The sequence below is a fragment of the Meles meles genome, chromosome 5 (assembly GCF_922984935.1).
Source record: "Meles meles chromosome 5, mMelMel3.1 paternal haplotype, whole genome shotgun sequence".
NCBI classification, from domain to species: domain Eukaryota; kingdom Metazoa; phylum Chordata; class Mammalia; order Carnivora; family Mustelidae; genus Meles; species Meles meles.
Genome location: NC_060070.1, coordinates 100,417,547 through 100,436,273, shown reverse-complemented (window position 1 = coordinate 100,436,273; position 18,727 = coordinate 100,417,547). Strand labels below are relative to the sequence as shown.

Here is an 18,727-nt window from a genome sequence, read left to right as displayed (position 1 = left end):
AATTTAACAAACCCCTTTTCCTCTAGGGACTATCCCCGAAGCAGTAACGCGGGCGGTGCTGGCAGAGAATGGGAGCAAATCATGGGAGAAGGGACGAAGCAGAGCTGTTAGTAAAGGTGATCTGGGGGCAGTGTCTTTGATAAAAGCGTCAAACCGGTTGGGAAAAATAAAGTTCTTAAACTGTCCTCATACATGTACGGTCCTTCTTTTTTTTTTTTTAAAAAGGGGTGTGTGGTGGTGTGTGTGTTGGGGGGGGTAAGGGGCGTTTGTGAGCACTCATTTGGCTTCCATTCCACTTCCCACCAAGCAATTAATAGCAACTTATTAGCAGCAGAAGGGCTTGCTCAAAGGTAGGCAACGGGATGTGGAGAAACTCAGCTGCAAACTCCTCTTGCCGCTGTCTCTCCTTGTGGGGTCTAAGGGGACCAGTCAATGACTGCTAAGGAGAGCTTTGAATGGTTTGTGAAAAGACCTGACCTCTAAGATGGAAAGCTGAATTAATGATAACTAAGGAGGAAGCAAATTCACTAGGCACTCAGTTTTTAACATGTTAGGAGGAGGTATGAACGACTGAGAGTCAAGATGTCTTACATCAAAGGAAATAGGCAGAGGACGCAGAGTAGAAACTCACATTTCCTCTTGATCACTGGGCATTCTCTAAGCTGTCATTTCAAGTGGAAGATGCCAGAAAGTTTGGTAAGAGAGCACTTCTCCAGACAGGTGGACAGGGACTATACTATTAAAATGAGATTATAGTGAGCCCCAAGCTTCTGACAGTAATAAACTCCTTCCCACCCAGATAGGAGATAGGTTTAATTACTACATGGAAGGATTCATGTAAATCATAAAAGGCCCGGGTGCCAGAATGTTCAGTCTTGCCCAAGTCAAGAACTGGCCACCAAGAGCAAGCACAGACTTTCCATTTACAAACAGCCACTGTACAAAGGGATGAGTAATCACTGCATTTTCTCTCTCTAAGCTGCTGATCTAATAACCAAGGTGAAATGTAATCTCCCGTGCCTGTTGGAATTCCTAGCACAATAATAAGGCTCAATAAATATTTGTGGAATCCATTGCTGTATTCATAATGTTTACTACATTATACTTATTAGACCTTCTTAAAAACAAGCTCTAAGATGCAGTTTCAGCCATCTTAGCTGGTATCTTATGGGACCTGGCCTTTTAAATTAGCCCAAAGGTTGTTGGAGCAGCAAGGGATCTTAGGGTTAGGTGAATCCACCCTAATTACTTTACAAGGAGTACACTTGAGACAGAGTCAGAGGAGGTAACTTTCCCAGGCTCACATAGCCTATGAAACTAGGATATGAACACTCCCACTCCTGCCTAGGATGGACACAAGCTCTTAGAAAAAGATCAGCCAGCCCAAAGGACACATGATGTTATAAAAGTAGATTTTCAGATTCACAGACCTGTACCCCTGGGGCTAATAATACATTATATGTTTATAAAAAAATTAAAAAATTAAAAATAAATAAAGAGCCCTGAAATAAACCTTAAAAAAAAAAAAGTAGATTTTCATTAGGGAAAAAACACCAGGAAATGCATTGCAGTGATGTGTGAAGAAGTCCTTAGCAGCCTCTCAGTTCTCATAGGGTCATTACAAGTGACTTGGCAATGTGGAATTCTTAGATCTAGAACTCTAAGTGCTAAGGTTAAAGCCTATTTTGCCTTGTGGCTGTTCATTCTGAAAACTCTAAGGAATAACTGATCTTTTTTTGTGCTTCTGTGAAGCAGGTCCTTCTTCATAATAAAGAAGTTGAAATCTGGGATGAAATTTTTAATTAAAAGCCAGGTACCTGGGGCACCTGGGTGGCTCAGTGGGTTAAAGCCTCTGCCTTCGGCTCGGGTCATGATCCCAGGGTCCTGGGATAGAGCCCCACATCGGGCTCTCTGCTCAGCGGGAAGCCTGCTTCCTCCTCTCTCTCTCTCTGCCTGCCTCTGTGTCTACTTGTGATCTCTATCTGTTAAATACATAAAATATTTAAAAAAAAAAAAAAGCCAGGTACCTGAGATTGAAAAGGATCTTACCATCTTGCCCTCCAAAATATTAACTAATGGGGCCTTCAGGGGCTTCCTTGGGGGAGCACCAGATGATCCGGGCAAGTAAAACTGACTGGTGAAGTCTTTTGTATTTTCAGGCTAACCCTTGATTAAAGTGTGTGGGAGGGGACCTCCTGTAGAATTTCACCCATGTGTTTGCTTTGTGAAGAGATTCAGAAGGCCGGGAGAAAGGAAAAGTCCTCCAGGAGGAGTACTAAGAAGTAGTCTGTGAAGAAGAGAAGACAAACCGATGGCCACACTAAGCATCTAGTCTCATTGGCTCTGAGCTCGTTTCTCCTGGCTCTTATATCGCTGACTCAATCTGCAAGGAAATGAACAGAAGTTGCTGATGCGTGGTTACACAGATGAAATTACATTCCTTACACCCAGTTCATAATGGCAGGCCTGATATTCATCAGCTAACTCAATCATGAGCTTCCTGGTCCCCCACCTACCTGGGGAATAAGAATTTCATTGACCATCATTAGGAAAGGCATACACTCCTACACATCACTCTGCCTCACCCAGCTCCATGGCACCCACAACCCACAAAGCATGCTCCATGAATCCAGCCCCAGGGGTGCCGTAGCTTGTCATACAAGCCACCCTAAAGATGGGAGCCATTGGTGCCATTCTTGTGACCCAGAGTGAAGAGGCTGACAAGGAGGCTGCCCTGGCCCAGGCCATGTAGGTCCACCTGAATGAGGTTGCCCTCCATACCTGGAGAACCCACGCAGTCATCCGTTCTCTGCTCAGAAAGCCACGGATGCCTGCTGTATTCCAGTCCCTTGGAAGAAGAGCACACAGGACTGGGGCTCTTCCTACACAATCTCATCTTTGGCAGGACCTCCAAGCAGACAGACTTAGCCTTTGCAGATGGAGGCAAGCCTTCTGGATATCTCAGGAGACATTTTACTGTATCAGCAAAAAGCTGGCCTTGAATCTTCAAAGGGGGGGCACCCACAGAAAGTCATCTTCCTCCATGCCACAGAAGGCAGCCATTGGAATATTTCTGCTGGCCTCCCTGGTGCCTCCAGGCTGTGTGGCTGAGCTCTTTGAAGTGGGCAGATCTAGTGCTGGGTCTGCCGTCCACAAGGTTGTGGATGCCATCTGTGCTACCTTTCAGTACCTCCAGGAAAACCAGCCTGACTTGGAGAAGGTCATCACGGAGAGGTTCTGGACCAAATATGGCTTCCTGATGTGTGCTGGGGCTATTGGAGGCACACATATCAAGGCATCTTGCCCCAGAGGGTAGGAAAAGAACTATCCAAACAGGCATCAGTATAGTACTTTTCAGTAATTCTCCAAGCATATCTGGTCTTGATCTTCATTTCAGCCAAGTGTTTGTTGGCTGCCCAGGATCCAGCCATAATTCACATGAATTGCAGGCACGTCATTTTTGCCCCAGGGGAGATGCAGGCACTCTCCTAGCCCCTATCCAAAGAGAAATGGGGAAAGCCTTAAGGCCATATTGTCCGTATGGGTGAACAGAGCATACGTTCTCCACCCATCAGTGGCTGATAGCCTCACAACACCAAATCATTGCTCCCTAGGAGCTGTGTTTCAAATGAGCAGCTCTTGGCTTTCTGGGGCACTGAGGAGCAAGTCTTCAGGCAGTTGGGAGACTAGTGACAGTGTCTCTGGGGTAAGGCATTATGTCAGGCCCAGCGCACCTATGATGTAGTCACCGGCTGCTGCTGGCTCCCTAATCTGCCTATCCATGGAGGCGAGGGCTTCTGCCTGGAGTGGGACCGAAGCCTCCACCCTTGCTGTGGCCTGGAGCCCGCCAGGCAAACAATGAGAACCTAAGGCAGCTGGAGTTCCAGATGCGTCAGGCCATCAGTTGGCCCTGGTAGCCCAAACCTGGCCAATTCAGGGTGATAACTCTCCACCCTGCTTTTTCACTTGACTTTCTCCTCTAGGCCCTCTTTCTTCTTTCCCGGTTAAGATTCCCCTCTCCTGGAGAAGAAAGCAGTGCCATTAACATTTGTAAGCCTCCAAAGGTGCTGTATCTTTCTATAAAGTGCCTGGAAAGGGAATGCAGGCTGGTCATCATCACCAGAGAAGAGGAACAGATTGGCTGCACCGTCAAAGAAACTTGTTTCAGGTGTGTGGCTGATTTACAGCCTGGGCAGTTTATAATGGCAGACCTGCTCACCTGCTGGTCCTGCTTAAAGTTTCCTTAGTGCTGCTTTTGTCATCCCTGAAGGCATAATGCATTTTCATACACATTTATGGCTGTACACACACACACACACACACACACACACACACACACCTATGGTGTTCAAATAATAATAAACCAATCCTGTTTGAATAGTAATGATCTGTATTAATTTCCTATGGCTGCTGTAAGAGATTGCCACAATTTGGTGGCTTACAACACAAATTTACCACCTTGTAGTTCTGGAAGTCGGAAGTCCAAAATCAGCCTCAGTGCACTAAAGTTAATGTGTAGGCAGCGCTATGCTCCTTCTGAAGGATCTGGGGAGACGGTTTGTTCCTTGCCTTTTGCAGCTTTTGGAAGCCACCTGTATTCCTTGGCTTGTGGCCCCTTTCTCCATCCTCAAAACCAGCTGCAGAGCATCTTCTCTCCTTTCTCTTTCTTTTCTTCTTTTTTTTTCTTAAGATTTTATTTATTCATTTGACAGACAGAGATTACAAGTAGGTAGAGAGGCAGGCAGAGACAGAGAGAGAGGAGGAAGCAGGCTCCCGTTGAGCAGAGAGCCTGATGTGAGGCTTGATCCCAGGACCCTGAGATCATAACCTGAGCTGAAGGCAGAGGCTTTGACCCACTGAGCCACCCAGGCACCCCTCTTCTTTCCTTTCTGACCTCTGCTTCTGTTGTCACACCTCCATCCTGTTTCTCTTGAGCTCTGAAGTCCCTTCTTCCATGTTCCCCAACTCAGAGAAAGTGCTTACCACTAGGAGGACGGAGGTGTGCTGAAGTTGCCCAGGAATCCTTCAAGGCATGAAGTCATCTCCCAACCACCCTCTGCTGGGCAGTGCATGTACTGTTGAGATCATCCATTCACTAAAAGTTTTATGTGCCCACTATGTACTGGGCACTAGGTTTACAAGAGGGAAAAAGATCCCGTCTTTTTCTTCAAGAATTCCAGTGGGATAAAAAGCCAGGCAAGCAGTTAATACACAGTAAAAGAGCTGTCATGAGGACATAAGACCTGGGCATATTGCTGCAAAAGAGGGGCGGCAAGTTGAGTAGAGTGATATGAGTTTGCACTTGAGCTGAGCGGTAAAGGACAAGCATGGTTATAAGAAGTTCTAGAAGTGGGGCCTGCAGAAAAGCACAGGGGTGAAAGCAGTGTGGTGCTCCAGGAGAGCTGCAGGTAGTTCTGCAAGCTAGAGGCCAGAGTAAGGAGGAAGTGTCGGGTGGTGGTTGGCGGGAAGGGCTTCATGCCATGCTAAGGAGGCTGAACTTCCAGTGAGCCAAAAGGAATCATTGATGGAACTAAGCAAGGGGTGACATGATCAGTTTATCTTTTTCTAAAAAGATATTATTTATCTATTCATTTATTTATTTATTTTTAATTTTTTTTTTAAAAGATTTTATTTATTTGACACACAGAGAGAGATCACAAGTAGGCAGAGAGGCAGGCAGAGAGAGAGCGAGCGGAGGAAGCAGGCTTCCTGCTGAGCAGAGAGCCCGATGCGGGGCTCGATCCCAGGACCCTGAGATCATGACCTGAGCCGAAGGCAGCGGCTTCACCCACTGAGCCACCCAGGCGCCCCCCTATTCATTTTTTTAAAAGGTTTTATTTATTTGTCAGAGAGAGAGAGACAGAGAGCGAGAGCACTCACAAGCAGGCGGAGCAGCAGGCAGAGGGAGAAACAGGCTCCCCGATAAGAAAGGAGCCTGATGTGGGAGTCTATCCCAGGACCCTAGGATCATGACCTAAGCCGAAAGCAGATGCTTAGCTGACTGTGCCACCCAGGTATCCCTATTTATTTATTCTGGAGAGAGAGAAAGTGAGAGAAGGGGCATAGGGAGAGGGAGAGAGAATCTCAAGCAGACTCTGCTGAGTGAGGCTCCTAGCGGGGGCCTGATCTTATGACCTTGAGATCATGACCTGAGCCACAATCAAGAGTCCAATGCTCAACCAATCAATCAGTCACCCAGGGCCCCCTGTTTAGCCTTTTAAAAAGATAATCCTTGGTTATACTCAACTGATGAATCATTGAACATTATATCAAAAACTAATGATGTACTATACCTTGGCTAATTGAACTTAAATAAAAAAAATTCTTTATATAAGCTTGAAAAAAAAGATAATTCTTAGTAGCACAGAGGGATGAATTAGAGGGGGAAGAAAGAGGGCAGGAGAATCAGCTAGGAAATCAGTGGGGAATATCTGAAAGCTGGAGGCTGAACTGTACAGCTGTGAGTGCGTGCATGTGTGTGTGTGTGTGTGTGTGTGTGTGTGTGTGTGTGTGTGTAGGGATGGGGTGGAGGGTACTTTATCAGAATACCTGGAAAGTTCTGCTTTGTTTAGCATCCACCTTCTACTTGTGATTTGCCACTGTAGCTTACTGAATGATGGAGTTGTCCATTCTCTGGGCGGGGTTAAATGAAGGGACTCTGGAGATACAGTTTCCGAAGCTGCCCTAACCTTTCAGGCAGTTTTCTAAAGGCAAGTATCTTCCCTCCGCTTCCAGAGTCCTCTTCTACTGGCTGAAGCTCACCCACCCACAGAGGCTAGAGCTGTCAAGAGTGAGAGGCAAACTGCGGACTGGATTTCTGTAGAGCTGGAGGGGGAGCCTCGGCTTCTCCATCTTTAAAAATGTAGCCAGACAATCCCAAACCCAGCTGTGATTTTGCTTGTGTTTACCCTGTGCCAGCTCCCAGCACTATCCATTTTTTTTCCTCCTTTTCCACATAATTTCCTGGAAGTGAAAAACCTCACAGATGTCTATGTGGAGGGTGGGGAGGTGGGTGGGGAGGATTTTAGGGTGGACCATGAGTATACCATGAGTATAACTGAAAGCTCTACTAGTTAAAAAGTATAATTTGAAACAAAGTTTTGAATAGTCTTTTAAAAGGTCTCTTTTAAGATTTACGGGTCACCTTTAGGGGAGGTGACAGGTAATCTGTAAATGCTTTTCAGTATTAATGGTGATAATAACACAGAGAGGAAGCCTTTTTTTGGTTGGGGGACATGAGGAGATAGGGCAGAGGTTTAGTTATTTGCTAATTTGGGGGTTGAGAAGGAAGAGGAATGCCTTGTTCCTGAGGTGAGAGGAAAGCTAATCTTAGGGCCCCAAGAATGCTAAGCAACTGTAACCCGTGACCAGTGGAGATGGAGTGAGACTCAAACACTGGATGAGAAGAGTAAAATCACACCTCAGGCCCATGTTTTGCTTGCCCCTGCACTCTACCAAGAGATTACCACTGAGAAGATAGTGGTTGGGGTCTGTTGAGATCAAGGTAAGCTTTGGGTGAAGCCTCAACTTGGAAAAGTTCTGAACTGGGAAGTCCATCTCCTGTGATCCCATGGTCTTGGAATCTCTTCGGGTCTCAACTTCTTTCTCTGTAACATGAGAGAGCTGCACTAAAATAAGCAAGCCCGCTTGCAGCTCTAGCACTGCATCACTTCTGCTGTGGAAATGCCATTGTCCTTGCCCACTGCAGACCCTGCAGCATTCTCTGAGGCCTCAGCCAAGCTTATGATGATCTGAGCTGGTCCCAGTTCCTGGGTGGAGACTTTCCAGCTAGGTGGCAGGAAAGGAAGAGGGAAGGGAGCCTGTTTCTCCTGTCCCCTGCCATTCTTAACTTTCTGAAACCAAGGAAGGCAGGTGCCTACCCAGAGGTCTGGGCCATGGTGATGGCATGGCCCTGGGCAGAGAAGGGAGTAGAACGAATGAGCAGAGGTTGAGCTCATCAAAGACAGAGAAAAAGAGAAGTTTCACCAATGGTTTTACCATCATTTGGTGAAAAAGCATCAAAGGTAACCCTCTTACCTCCAGGAAAAAGGACACTTTTTTTCAGGGAGTTTGAAAATATCCACTAAAACACCCATGCCAAGGAAGAGCTGGAGATGGCTGGAGAGGAGCATTTCTGAGCTATGTGTGTGTGGAGTTCCTGCTCTCTGCTCAGTAACTGTAAATGAGATACTAAAGATGCTTTGACACACTAAGGCCTAAAATAGGCATTATTCCTGCTTACAAAGACTTAAAAAAAAAAAATCACATACACAAGGCTTATCACAATACCACACACACAAAAGAATGCTCCAGTATAGGCTTAGGCAATGGTCCCCCTCAGCCCACTCTGAGCTTTAGGGAGGAAGAGGAGTTGGCCTGTTTGGTGGTAGGAAACACCATATGTCACCGGCAGTATCCTGGGCAGGGGGCAGCAGCTGGGTTGGCAGAGACTCATTTCCAGGACTGGTCTACATTTGGACAAGGGAATGGGGAGCATGGCTTTCTCTAAGGAGCCTACTGATACCTAATTTGAGCCAGAATCAGAGAGGACTTCCTAGCCTTGCCTGATTACTCTTCCTGTTCATTTTCTTTCCAGTGATAATTATTCATTTGTAGCTTTATTTAATGACTATCTTCCTCTTTAAATAATAAGGTCTGCAAGGGCAAGGATGACGTGTATTCTTTTTTATTGTGCTAAAAAAAACATAAAATGTCCCATCTTCACTATTATAAGTGCACAGTTTAGCAGTGTTAAGTATATCTACATTGTTGTGGAACAGATCTCCAGAACCTTTTCATCTGGCAGAACTGAAATTCTATACCCATCAAATAAGAACTCCACTATTCCTCCCCTTAGCCCCTGGTCACCACTATTCTGCTTTCTGTATGTGTGAGTCTAACTACTTTAGATACCTCATATAAGCAAAATCATATAGCCTTTGTCATTTGGTAATTGGCTTATTTCACTTAGCACAATGTCCTCCAGGTTCATCCATGCTAAAGCATGTGACAGGATTTCCTTCCTTTTTAAGGCCACATTGTATTCCATTGCATGCATAGACCACATACTGTTTATTCATCCATTGATGGACATTTACTTTGCTCCAACCTCTTGGCTACAGTGAATAATACTGCAGTGAACATGGGTATGCAAATATCTCTTTGACATCCTGTTTTCAATTCTTTTCGATATACACCTAGAAGTAGCATTGCTACATCATATGATAGTTCCAATTTTAAGTTTTTAAAACTGCCATACTCTTTTTCCAAAGTGATGTGCATTTTTATTACTAATGAATACCAGACCCTGTACTTAGTAATGCCTGGGCATAAAGTAGACCTTTAAAGGTCTCCTGACTATATGAAGGATAACAAAAGGGACTTGGGGCTTACAAGAAAACAGACCTAAGCCTCACCACCATGGTCTCTCTCGGCTAAAGCCTGATTGTAATTATTAGAAGCCCTGATCCAGAGGCTTGCCCACCCTTTGCTATGGGGCTGAGACAGAATGAAACATACGGAAAAAACCTACAACACTACCTGCTTTCAAATCAAGATCTTTTTATTACAATCCCAATTCTTTGCTTCTTATTCACCCTTTTATCTACCCCTTTCCTCCATTTAATTTTTAAATTTCTTCTAAAAGAAAAAGGAGGAGAAAAAAGAAGCAAGAATTTAAGTCCCAATGGAGAACGATTCCCAAAGTCCTGAGTACCTGGGTATGGCAGAAGCCGTGGTCTGTGGGTCTCCTTCCTGGCCCAAGTGGCCTAGAGATGAACTTAGGAGGGCTCCTCTCTTATGGACACCCTCCTGGTGCTAGGTGTGACTCTCTCCAGCCAGCTGGACCAGGGCTGCTCTGTGGGCACTGCACTGTTTGAGCTGCGCAGCTGATTCCTACGCCACTTCTCTGACCAGGCACTACCCATTTCAGCTACAACTGTGGCACCAACAGTCGGATGGCACCTGAGGGTCCTGGCTGTGCTGGAGCTTGTGTACTTGGCCCACCTGTGCTCCAGGGTATACTGAAGACACCCCTGGCATATTTGGGGCTGCTCATGGAGGTTTTCTGGGAGGCTGGCTTCTGTCTGGAGGCTTTAGCCTCCTCTGGAGTTCTGCTGGAGAAAGAGAAATTAGAGCTGCTCTCTTCATCCCATTCTTTCCTGGCCCCAGCTTTAAAACTGTAAAAGATTGCCATGACCAATTATCAACTACATTTAAGGCAAGAGCCAGTTAAAAGCCAGTGGAGGATCACTGGGCTTGACTTCTAGTGTCAGCCTTAACATTGACTGGCAGTGGCACCTTCTGTAAATTACTTTCCTCTGGCTAGGTGTTCTCATCTATAAAATGGTGGGGTTGAAGACAGTCTCCAGCCATCCCTTATAGCTTTAATACCGCAAACTCCATCGCGTGTGGTAACACCATGCTTCCTTACATTTTTACGTGCTCCTTTGAGGGGATCCCAACTTGTATCATTTATGACTTCCTTCTCCACCCAGTCTCATGTCATGGGGGCAGTAGGCTGGAATGAATCCTTTTCCTTTCTTTACAACACCCAGTGGATGATGGGATAGTCCGGGTGGCCTACACTGAGGCTAGCTAACGTGAAAGGCCCTGTACTCTGTTTCTACCTCCATTGCAGAGAGTGGCTGGAATGGCAATAGGCAAGGGACAATGTTATTGAAGAAAGAACTCCCAGAGAAGCTCCCACTGCTGTAGAATTTGCTATGGCTGCTGCTTTTTGTGATCGTTTAGCTGATACACTCCTGGGAGATTATCAGGGAAGTGCCGAGTACAACAGATGACAGTGTGGAAGTTTCAAGGTAGGAGAGCTTGCTAATATTGTAGGGCTTTGTACTCTGCCTGCTTTGCTTAGGTTAGAGCCTATGGCAGAACCCACAGAGAGGATTCCTCCACCCAGGTGAACAAGAGACCCAAGACCTCCCCAGGACCCAACAAGACTGGATGTGAGGCAAGGAGCTTCCTTAGCCAGCCAAGACCATTCCAATCTGTTGAAGGGGAAAGATAAGTAGGCAACTGCTGTCTTGGGCCCTCTTGAAGCAAACAGCAGGCTTTACCTAAATAAGGCAAGGGCGCGCTGCCCAGTGTCCGTCTTGCTGCTGTGTGCAATGATATGGGCTACACTTAGCCTTCTTGCTTATTTGCTTCCCCTTGAACCTGGGTCCTGAATGACTCACTGCTGAAAGACACTGACTGGTCACTAAGCAAGCAGGCCCAAGGCAAGGCAGGGCCAGTTACCCTCCAACGGACTGTTTGCACAAACATCTTTGTAGGAAAATCCCTTCAATGGCAACCAAGCAGAACAGACCTATTCCCACAGCACAGATGACAGAAATATCTTGCTGGCCAAACTGCTGCTTCTGTTAAGACAGTACCACCCACAGCTGTAAGGAACATCTGACTTGTCTTGAAAAGAGGGGACTGTTATGAACACCAGGGCTGGCTTTGGGAAGCCAGGGCTGGAAATGAGAAGGTGGTTGTGGGACCCACGCGTCTGCCTGGGACACCGGGGAGGAAGGACATGAACGCTAGATGCCAGGAACCGCCACATCCCTCTCCTTTATCGTCTTGACTGTGGCTCCCTGTCCCAGTTCCCACAAAGAAAAAAAGTCAGGTTCGGGACTTTGTGGCACTCCTGGGACACTCTTGGAACACCTGCATTTTGACATTCCCCCCAGTCTATCTCCCTTGTCTTCCTGACAAAGTGCTCTGTGGGCCACCTAGAAGTTGTTTTGAGTGTCCCAGCTTAGAGCTGGACAGAGGCTTAAAGGTTTCAAATTCTGAGAGCCTGAAAGAGGACCCTAGAAGGCTGTAAAGCAAGAGAAAGGCTTGGAAGGCTTAAACAAGAAGCCAGGAAATCACTTAAGATCTGAAGTTGTGTATTCACCATAAATTCAACAGACACTCATTAAGACCTACTCTGTCAGACATATGCTAAGCACTCAAGGTAAGAAGGGGAGTAGGACATAGTCCAGTGGTGGAGACAGCTATGTAAACCGTAATTGCAATCAATACAATGAAAGGAGCACTAATAGAAAAATGCCAAAGCAATGAGATGAGGTCATTCCACCCTGCTTTCTTTCTCTTTTAAGATTTTATTTATTTATTTGAGAGAGACAGAGAGAGAGTATGAGCAGAGGGAAGGAGAAGCAGACTCCCCGCTGAGCAGGGACCTCAACCTGTGACTTAATCCCACGACCCTGGGATCATGACCTAAACCAAGGTCAGACACTTAACTTGATTGAGCCACCCAGGTGCCCCCATCCTGCTTTCATCTACAGGGATATGTGGGGAGGTGGCTCCCATGTGAGCAAAGTGGATTGGTAGCCCTCTACCAGAACTCTTTTTCCTCCCCTACTCCCTCCCCCATTCTTTTCCTTTTCTTCTCTCTCCTTTCCTCCTACCCCACAGCATCCAATGGCACCCAAGAATACTCACTCATCCCACCAATACAAACAGTTTTAAATAAGTTGCTGACCCCTGTCTAAAGGAAACAGAACTTTCCAGTGGAATGGGTTATCTAGCTCCTTAGTTCTCTGATGTGAGGAGGGCTCATTATGTTAAACTATTATTTTGGGGATGGGAAGTTTCCTTCGTGACCAAAAAAATCAAGTTCAAGTCCTAAGATCTGAACCAGTCAGACAGAAGCAATCTAATATAGACAAAAGAGCAAAGTATCTGTATGGGTATATTTCTTTCGAACTTGAGTTTTTATTTATGAAAAAATAAGAGTTTGAAACTATTATTAGTTTCAAACAATATAGTCTGAAATCCAGGTACTTACTACCCACATTTTATAGGTGGACACTATCATGCTTGTTTCAGATCTTTTCTTAAAAATATTTAGATTAAAAAAAAAATATTTAGATTCAACTAAAGATCTACTCACCTTCCTTGGCCCCTCCTCCAGAAGAAATCACTCTCCTGAAGTTGGGTTGTGTCATTCATTCCCATGCATATTGTTATAACTGACATATTTATGTGTTAAAAAAATAAATACTAATACTTTATATGTTTTGAAACTTTACATAGAAGGTTTAAAACTGTACATATCTTTTGCTACCCTTCTTCTTTTTTTTTTAACTCAATACGGTCTTGATATATCAGGTTCCATTAAAATCCTCTATTTCATTGTAAGAAGAAACTGGTATATTTCTTATTTATTTCTATCATATTTGTTATACTTTCTATTTATATACTTTTCTTTGATTTCCTTTTTCCATCTCTTTTTCCTACCTTCTGTGTATACATTGTTTTCTTTATTCCTCTTTCCTTCTACTACTTTGGAAATGATACATTCTATTTCAATTTTTGTAGCTTCTATCAAAAAATTTTTTAAAGATTTTATTTATTTATTTATTTAACAGAGAGATAAATAGCAAAAGAAGGAACACAAGCAAGGGGAGTGGAGAGGGAGAAGCAGGCTTCCCACAGGGCAGGGAGCCTGATGTGGGGCTTGATATCAGGATGATGGGATCATGACCTGAGCTGATGGCAGACGGTTAAAGACTGAACCACCCAGGTGCCCTGCCTCTATCAAATTTTTAATATGAATAACTGCCTCCAAATGTCCCTTCTTCTTCCAAACAAAGACCATAGACTATTTAACTTTGATCTGCTCTAGTCACTTGTCATGTTATTATTGCGTAATGCTGTACTGTCTAATGTGGTAGCCATTAACCACATGTAGCTACTTCAGTCAAAATTAATTGATATTAGGGGCACCTGGGTGGCTCAGTGGGTTAAAGCCTCTGCCTTCAGCTCAGGTCATGATCCCAGGGTCCTGGGATCAAGCCCCCCATCAGGCTCTCTGCTCTGCAGGGAGCCTGCTTCCTTCCTCTCTCTCTGCCTGCCTCTTTGCCTAGTTGTGATTTCTCTCTGTCAAATAAATAAAATATTAAAAAAAATTAATATTAAATGTAACTAAAAATTTTTTTTGGTTGCATAGCCGCATTTTAAGTGCTTCATAGCCACATGTGGCTAATGCCTACCATATTGGACAGTGGAGATATAGAACATTCCCATCATTATACAAAGTATACTGGAAATGCTAGTTATTTACATTTAGTTTTGGCCCTCTCCAAATTAGTTGTTATTAGTAGTAATGACTTTTAGAGTCCGTATTTCTTTAGATTTACCTTTGTGTTTACCAATTTCTTTATTCACCTTTGTTTCTTTCCTTACTTTTGTATTCAATCTCCTTCCTTCTGAAATTATCCTATAGGAGTCTGCTGTGGACTAAATTGTGTCCCTCCGCCAAAATTCATATGCTAAAGCCCCAACCCCCAATGTGATTATATGTGGAGGTAAGGTCTTTAGGGGATAATTAAGGTTAAATGAAGTCTTAAGGGTGGGGCCCTAACCCAACAGGACTGGTGGCCTTATTAGAAGTTATTCTGTAGGGATAGATGTTTTTGAGACTTGTCCCGCATAACCGACCACCTGGACCTGCATATACACAGGCAGGCTAAGGAATGTGGTTTGAGAGATTCGTCCTGTGTGAATAACCTTGGGAGCGTATTGTTTGAAATATACTGTCTGGCCTCCAGGTCAGAACTGGCCCTTCTCTTCTGGATACTAAGAACTACAAATCTTGTCTCAGATCCCCGGCTGCTCCAGACCAGGCTGGCCCTCCAGATTGGCATCCGGGAGGGGAGGCAGATACACAAAGCCAGGTTCCTTGAAAATATAGAAACATGGTAACATAGAAATGCAGCTCGCTCCAAACTGCACGTGGGCGAACAAATGTTTAATTTCAAACTCTGTTATTTGCCATATAAATATCGCCCTTATGGGGAATGATTAGTTGGAGGTCTCACCTGAGGGGAGGATGCTCTGCCCAGGCCTCTCAATCAGGACTCCCGCCTGGCTGATTGCATGGGGCTTCGCAGGCTAATGAGGCTGGATGCTTGAAGTACCCGATTTGATGTAACTTTGCCTTATTCTCATTTCTGGCCTGCTATTACCTTCACCTATGTGTAGATTCCTTTCCTTTTCTGTTTCTACTAGGTTTCTATAATAAGAATAAAGTTTTCTTTCCTTTTTGAAACCAAAACAATCTTTTGTTTAGAAAAGAAGAGGAAGAGAGACTCTTCTTCCCTTCTCTCTCTCAATCGCTTGCTCTCTCTCTGCGTATGCTCACAGGCAAGGTCGTGTCAGGACTCAGCAAGAAGGTGGATGTCTGCAAACCAGAAAGAGAGCTCTCACCGGAAACTAAACCCTGACAGACCTCACTCTGGGACTTCTAGCCTCCAGAACTGTGGGAAAGAAGCTTCTATTGTTTCAGCCATCTAGCCTGTGATATTTTGTTACAGCAGCCCTAACAGACAGATATAAAGTCTCAAGTGTTATTCTAGAAGTCTTTATTTTGCCCTAACTCTTTAACACAGTTTAGCAAGGTACAGGATTCTAGGCTGTCCGTTATTTTCTTTGGGAATTGAAAATATTATTCCATTGTTTTTCAGCCTTTGTAGCCACTCTAAAATGTTGTTCTTTTTTCGGATTGCTTTTAATATTTCCCCCATATTTCTGGGTTTCGTTACAGTGTGTCTAAGGGAAGATGTGATTTCATATTCCTTGCTTTGGGTTCATTGTGATTCTTTAATCTGAGAAGTCTTGTCTTTGACCAATTCTGGAAAATGTTTACTTATTATTTATTTTCTTAATTCTTCTCCATCTAGAATTTCCATTACATATATTGAAACTATTCATTCTAGCATTCATTTCCCATAACTCCTCTTTGTATTTTTCATTTCCTCTACTCTGCTGCATTATGGCAATTTTCTCAGCTCCACCTTCTAGTTTACTAATTCTCTTTTCAAATGTGTCTATCCTGCTTTTAACTAGTTCATTAATTTATTCCTTCAATAACTATATTTTGCAATTCTAAGAGTTTGGTTTGCTCAAACCTACCTTTCTTTCAGGGTCTTGTGTACTGAGTGTTTCTCTACCTATTTATTTTAAATATATTGATTTTTAGAATCTAATTGAATTTCCCTGGACTTCAGTTGTCTAGATTATGAACTGTGGCTTTAAATTAAATGGCCTATACAGTGACTTCCACCTCTTAAAATCTAGTGTGTACCCCAATATTCATTCATTTATTTATTTTTTTATAAACACTGTTGGCATACTTTGCATTTCCAATCAATGAAGGTGGCATTGGAGCCTGGCAGTGAGTAAAGAATGATTATTTTAGAAGCCACCTTCCCCAGACCTCTAGGGCTCTGAGCCAACATCTGCCATTTTCTCATCTCCCCTTCCTGTATTAGCACAGAGAGAAACAGGTGGCTAACCAGATGAAAATAGGCCAGGAAAAATATCCATCTGGGTTTGGTTTCAGATCAGAGATATTTTTTGGAGGCTCATCAAAGAATCGAGTTGAAAGGCTGTGGAACAGAGGTAAACCCTAAACCTCTCAGCTTTTCAGAGATTTTTGGATTGATTGTTGTAGCACTTAAAGTATAAAATTAGAGTGTTAATGGTTTCTCTGCACTCTCTGGAATATCGGAGGGCTGGAAGAAGGATAATGAAGGCCTGTATTTCTTTTTATCTAAAGATTACTACAGTTGAGCTAGAAGAACATAAGAAGGTGCTGGAAGTGAGCTGTGGGTTATAAGCTGGGTGTGAAGACATGATCTTGACATATTTCTATAAAGGGAAAGTGATGATCAATATAACCATCTCTGCAGCTTGTTTCCCAAAGTGCCTCACAAGCATCTTTCGAATTCTGCTCCTATGATGTCAAATATTCATTGAGTAGAGGATGCAGAGAGACTCAGTCTTCCCAAACCCTGGCTTCTGGTCTACCAAACTGATTGTGAATGGTGTGGATAGAGCCTGTGGGCTCTTCAGCAAATGGCATGGAGTCAGTTAAAACAGATATTTAGCTTACTTCAAAGGGCACTGGCTTTCGCCAACATCCTCCCCCACCTGACCAGAAGCAATCACGCTGCTTTCATGGTTTATTTCCTTTGCTTAGATTTTTAGAATAAAGTTGATTGAGACATAATTTATGTACAATTTATCGAAGTATAGTTTATATACACTTACTTATAAAATTTAACAAAACATAATTTTCCTTCCTTTTCCATGTTCTCCTACACAAAGTTTTGGAACAAAATGTCGAAACTGTATTCCTCTCCTAACTACTGGTGTTTTGAAAGATGTGGTTGCTTCTTAAATTTCTCTTCCTCTGTGTCGTAACTGCAAAACAACTTTTCATTCTAAACAGAGATCTAAATAAAGATCATTAGCAACTAGATGTTTTTTGTAAACCCTTGAGGCATCGTGTGTGTGGCATGTGTGTTTATTCATAATTTTTGTCTCCCTCCTTCATTCCTACTTCCATCTAAATAGCTTTTATTTTATTTTTTAAAAAGATTTTATTTATTTATTTGATATATAGAGAGAGATCACAAGTAGGCAGAGAGGCAGGAAGAGAGGGGGAAGCAGGTTCCCCGCAGAGCAGAGAGCCCAATGTGAGGCTCGATCCCAGGACCCCAAGATCATGACCTGAACTGAAGGCAGAGGCTTAACCCACTGAGCCACCCAGGCGCTCCCATATAAATAGCTTTTAGATCTGTCCATTTTTTTCTCTGAAATGTTTCATTCTCATCCTTTCCTTTTTTTCCTTCTTTGAACACCCTTTCCAGCCTCATTTCTTTTATCTGATGAAAACAATCTATTCTACATATTCTCTAGCCAGATTAATCTTCCTAAAGCACTTCATACTCTCTCCTTTGCTCAAAGGCTATCGATGGCTTCCTTCTGCCTACTAAATCAAGCACAGCCTTACTCTGTAGGTCAATGTCCTTTATAGGAAGGCCCAGTGCACCTCTTCTTCTGGTGCTACCGTGTACTCACTTGCCTTTGTATTTTGCTGAGAATGTCATTACTGTCACATCTCCCTGCAAATACTTAGGTATTTGATTTGAGGATCAACAGGTGGGCAATATTTCCTGCAGGAAATATTGTGACAGGGGAAAAAAAAGGCTTAGTGACAGGGAAAAAAAAAAAGGCTTAGCTTTCTATCATCACTCCCATGCAAATTTATATCTGCCATTTTTAAACTCCTAAGTCGTTTTGTACCATGCCTAGAACATGTTGCCTTTTTCTCATGACAATTTATGTTTATTTTCCACACTAGATTGTAAACTTTTCATCTTATTCATCTTGGTATCCTCCTAAATACCTTGCATATATAATATAACAAAATATTGGTAGTATTTTTTGTAGGATGAATAAATATTCACATCTCAAAGCTCTGTTGGCTGAATAAAAACAAGCACTTAAATGATTTTTCAAACTTCAAAATTATGATCTACAGTTTACTTGAAGGATAAGATAGAATAAAAACTGATGACAAATAATATCTAATCTACTGTGCCATACAAAATTCACACATAATTGATTAAATGATTGAATAAACAAATATTACAGGACATGTACAGACACTAGCCTATCTGTAAACTAGCAGAAGTTATTTATCACATCCAGAGAAAAATGTCTCTTTATACTTTAAACAGTAAAATGAATAAGAAAAACTATAATGCATTAAGGTAAAAATACAATATGCTATCTTTTTAACTCAAGTAAAGTATTTTAGAATATAAAATACCTGTTTGTTTAATATTTAAGTAAATTCTACTGAGTCTGATGGGTCAGATTCTGCATGTGGATCTTAACATATTCATTTTTCTTAAATGAG

General features: G+C 43.2%; 1 protein-coding gene across 1 annotated transcript in view; it reads right to left on the bottom strand.

Annotated features, from left to right (window-relative positions):
* The window catches only part of PAQR8 (progestin and adipoQ receptor family member 8), a 126,188-nt gene that overhangs the window by 102,840 nt on the left and 4,621 nt on the right, over positions 1-18,727 (bottom strand). The window lies entirely within an intron of this gene.